The 4514-nt window shown below is 49.9% G+C and overlaps 1 pseudogene; it reads right to left on the reverse strand.

Annotated features, from left to right (window-relative positions):
* Window positions 1-1434: 1434 nt before the first annotated feature.
* LOC136533771 (bisdemethoxycurcumin synthase-like) lies at window positions 1435-3724 on the reverse strand (annotated as a pseudogene).
* Between the last annotated feature and the right edge of the window lie 790 nt (window positions 3725-4514).

A 4514-nucleotide genomic window follows, 5' to 3' on the forward strand; every position in this document is an offset into this window, starting at 1 on the left:
AGTGGTGAAACTGTGTGACTCACGCACTAGCCTTTGGTTGGTAGAGGCCTTGTGTGGCAAATCCAATACCGTGACTGGGAGAAACTTGGTGGCTAGGAGCGTACCTCGATGAAGCTCCAACGTGGAGTAAGGGTAGCGACTTAGCAACACCATGTGACATATCGTCGTATCTCCAGGAGTTTGCCCTTTCTACCCTTAGATTTTTTACTTACTGCTTTTATTGGTTCAACACTACTTTGCTTATGTAGCCTTTACCTTCCTAAATTAGCTTTAGGCAAGTTAATAGGTTTGACTCCAGGTTGTAAAACTCTTTGTGAGTTAAAGGGTAAGTTAGAACACATTAGAAAAATCTTAAGTGCACATCTTGATGGACTAGTTTATGGTTTTTCTAGTGGTAGTTTAATTTAAGCTCTAGACTTTTAAAGTTTGTTTTAGACATCCAATTCAGCACCTTTCTTTGATTGCGCTCACTGGACCCTTCACTGGAGTCATAGTATCAATGTGTCCTATGCAATGATGACTTAGAAGAGACTTGTTTTCATCTCTTCTTCCAATGCAGTACAAGTATATCTCTCCATTTGTTATGCTGCAACAAGCGAAAAGTCGAAACCTTTCTTCATGGAGCTTTATATTATTGTTGCTTTGTGCATTTGGAAATAGCGAAACATGTCCATCTTTGACAACAAGATTCCAAATGTGGTCAGAAAAAAAATCCGTTTAGGCAAGAAGTTAGACTCCTTCATATAGTTCCATTATGGTTTGGCTCAACTCTTTGTAATGCTTGTCCCTCTTAGGCTCTTCCTCTCCTTTACCTTATCCTCTTTGTCTCCCTCTCTTGGGCTATCTGTCTTAATCCTCTTCCTCTATCTCCCTCCCTCCCCATTTGCTCCCAGCACACTATGCCCCCTTGGCGGCGCCACCTTTCTTGGCACGGTACTCCACCTCCTGGCATAGCGCAACTTGTGCGACTGTACCGCCCCTCGACACGACAGACCCTCGTCGCATGGCGGTCGCCTGGCAAGGCGCCCCCTGGCATGGGCGCCCCCCTTAGCACAAGGACAGCCCCCTCGGCAGGCTCAACAGACTTCAGGCATACGCAAGGTGGCAAACTTTTGGCGATGGAGAGACGGAGCGACGAGGCCCTAGGGTGCCACGTGTAGTGAATCTACGTGTCGGCGGGGGCAGCCCTATGGTGCCATGTGTAGTGAATTTGTGTGTCGGTGGGACTGACAACGTCGTGGAAACAAAAGGGCCTGGCCGCTCCGCATGCTCGAGACGCTGAAGACGGGGAAGGGCAACGAGGACGTGGACAAACCAAGGGCGCTGGTGATGAAGATGAGCATCACCACCCACTTTCACCATCGAAGCGTAAAACCGTTATTTAATCAAAGCAAAAAAAAAGTATGCCCACAAATATAAAGTTCAGAACATTGGTAGATCCAACACCTGACCCATTATTGTTAAACAAATTCAATAAAAAAACAATATATATCAAGCTGATAATTAAGGGACTACTAATTTCGCACTCCAGCGCCTTATTAAGGTTCATTACTGTAGGTCCGTCTTACTTATTTGATCGATCTAATTACTTAACCTTTGCGCATCGGGTTGTACTGCATTTAAATTTGAATTTCTAATTTCCCTCCAGAGTGGCGGGGGCATGCAGCACCATGGTCTCGATTGTGATTCCTGGTCCGAATGCCATCATGACTCCCCACTCCGGCGCTTGGCCTTCCTCCTGGTTGGCCGCCCGAACCCGACGGCGGCGCAGCTCATCGAGCACGAATATCACCGTTGTGCCGCTCATGTTGCCGAACTCGCTGAGAACGTGGCGACTGGCCGCAAGCTTCCCGTCGTCCTGGCCGAGCACTCCCTCGATGTGGTCTAGGATGGCACGGCCGCCAGGATGGATCGTCGCCCAGAAGAGGTCGTTCCAATCGGCATTATGGATGCTAAGCGCACCAAACGCGTCGACCAAGCAGCGTTCCACGTTGCACCCCAGCAACCGGGGAACCTGGTTAGAGATGTGGTACTCCATGCCACCCTTGTTGATCTGCATGGAGATGGCATCCTCGGTTTCCGGTATGGTGGTCAGCGAGGCGAAAGCCATCTCGAACAGCGGGCGCTCCAGGGGCTGACGGGGTCGGCGCCGACGATGACGGCACCGGCGCCGTCGCCGAACAGAGCCTGGCCAAGGATGTTGTCGGGGCAGCCGTCTTCCGGCCCATAGAAGGCGATGAGCGTGATCTCGGAGCACGCCACGAGGACGCGCGCGCCGCGGTTGTTCTCCGCGAGCTCTTTGGCGAGCTGGAGCGACCTGCCCCCGCCGTAGCAGCCGTGGAGGTTGAGTATGGTGCGGGAGACCGTGGGGCTGAGGCCCAGCAGCGATGCGAGGCGGCGGTCGGCGCTCGGGGCGCGCGCGCCGGAGTAGGTGCTGAAGATGAGGTGGGTGATGTCGGTGGCTGGGCGGCCCCACTCGGCGATGGCCTTGGCCGCCGCGGACGCGGCCAGCTCCGGGATGTGTTTGTTCTTGGGTTGTTCGTGTCTTCGTGGTCTTATTTATACAGTAATCCTGTACGTACGTGACGTGATGGTCTCCTCGAGCGGGCCGGGGCATGGCGAATTCCTATACCAGTGTGCCCTGCAGGTACGTAACTGTGGTCGCCGATGCTGCCGGGGACTGACTTGAACTGGTCAACCATGCATATGCATGCAAAGGACTAAAGTTATTTAGGTTGATCATACGGAAATATAGTGCCGTTTGTATATGTCGTCAACAGTATATTCCATAAATGATGAAGTAATAATACAAACTTCTATTACAATGTTCATAAATAAAAAGTTATGGTCAAAGTTACATAATGGGATCATGTAAATTAGTAAATGTTCAAAACTTCGTAGATTTACAGTGGATGTGGAAGAAGTGCAGCGTTGATAACAACACCAGCTATATTTAGCTACCGTAATATAATATATAATAATAATAATAATAAAAAAAGAGGACATTCCATCCAGGTTTTTTTCGCAAAGAAGATTGGCTGGGACGTTGTTCTCGTTCCTACTGCAAGCAATAATGCAATTTTTTCCGGTCTGTATGGCGAGTCACAAACAAGGACGTGTATTCCGCCCAACTGCTATGTGAGGTTAGTGGTCCAATTTTGCTGCAGCTAAGCTGGTTTCACCTATTACCCGCGCGTTGCGGAAATTGATGATGATTTAAGGTAAAATTAGGCTATATATAATTATTTAAACGAGCGTAGCCAACTCGCCCAAAGCAATCACGTACAGGCACCAAAACAAAGCAATCACGTACGGGCTAAGTGTTAGTTAATTAAAAAACAAAGCAATCACGTATAGTCCCAAAAGGTAAAGAGTTATTGTCGCTTGCAAATTCAATCTCCAGTCCGCCCCTGTCTACAAAGTTTGCGTTAAGATCGTCTGCTCGCCTCCGCCCATGTCTGTAGAGTCCGCGTCGACTACGTCATCCTAGACATGGAAGCAGAGCCTGAGAGGTGCTTGTGCCGTGTGACCAGCTGCAATGGGCTCGAACTCGCCGTGTACATCGCACAGGCTTCATGGTTCTCACAAGGACGATCGCGTCGGGCGGCGACGCCGTGTCGAGAGGCGGCAGCGCGTCGACCTGTAGCGCCGTGCCGATAGGCAACCGCGCATCTGGCGGCGGCGGGGCGTCAGGCACCATCATCACGTACGAAAGAGGAAGCATCGCCCATTGCGTACAGACGAAGAGGCGCGACCTTTCCAGCTCTAGCCCCGTATGCAAAAAGAGGAAAATAGAAAAAAATAGAAAAAAGGAAAAAAAGGGTGCAATGGCAGGAATACGAGTGACACACGTACTGAGTGGCTATTTTTGCGAAAACAATAGCGGTGCCAAATATCTAATTTTCTAGGAAGGTTCGCGCCCTGGTTCTGGACACGGCCACAATGAAACGGCCTATCATCAATGCTTCATTGCCCGTAGACAAATCCTACTATGTGGCTGATAAGCGGGACCATGGTGAGTTGTGTCGTGTTTTCAGTAAGGAGCAATGCTTGTCGCTCTGGTTCTGCAACAACATAGGTTAATGGGTGCTCATGAAAAATATCTCTTGGCCGCAATAGATGTGGACAAAAAATCATGGTCCCGTGTAACGCACGGGCATATATCTAGTATACAAAAGGATAATTAATTATAAATTAATGAATAAATTACACCGTAGGTCCTTAAACTATTGGTCGATTCCCAGATAGGTCCTCTAACTAAAAAAGATACCATCTGGGTCCTGGATCTATATTTCGCAGTTCCCAACGGTCCAAAACGTGCCACGCGAGCCCCAGCAGCCGACGTGGACAAACCACCCTGGATGAAGGGCACGACCATTTTGCTGAAACCCCTCCGCCGAACCTGGCCTCTCTCCTCATTCACTCTCCCGTCGTCTCTCTCCCCTGTCTCTCTCTGCTCAAGCGCTGAGCTGCCGCCTGCCTCCCCAAAGCTCGCCACCACCTCAGAGGTCCAC

This window comes from Miscanthus floridulus, unplaced genomic scaffold (genome assembly GCF_019320115.1).
Source record: "Miscanthus floridulus cultivar M001 unplaced genomic scaffold, ASM1932011v1 os_1181_2_3, whole genome shotgun sequence".
NCBI lineage: Eukaryota > Viridiplantae > Streptophyta > Magnoliopsida > Poales > Poaceae > Miscanthus > Miscanthus floridulus.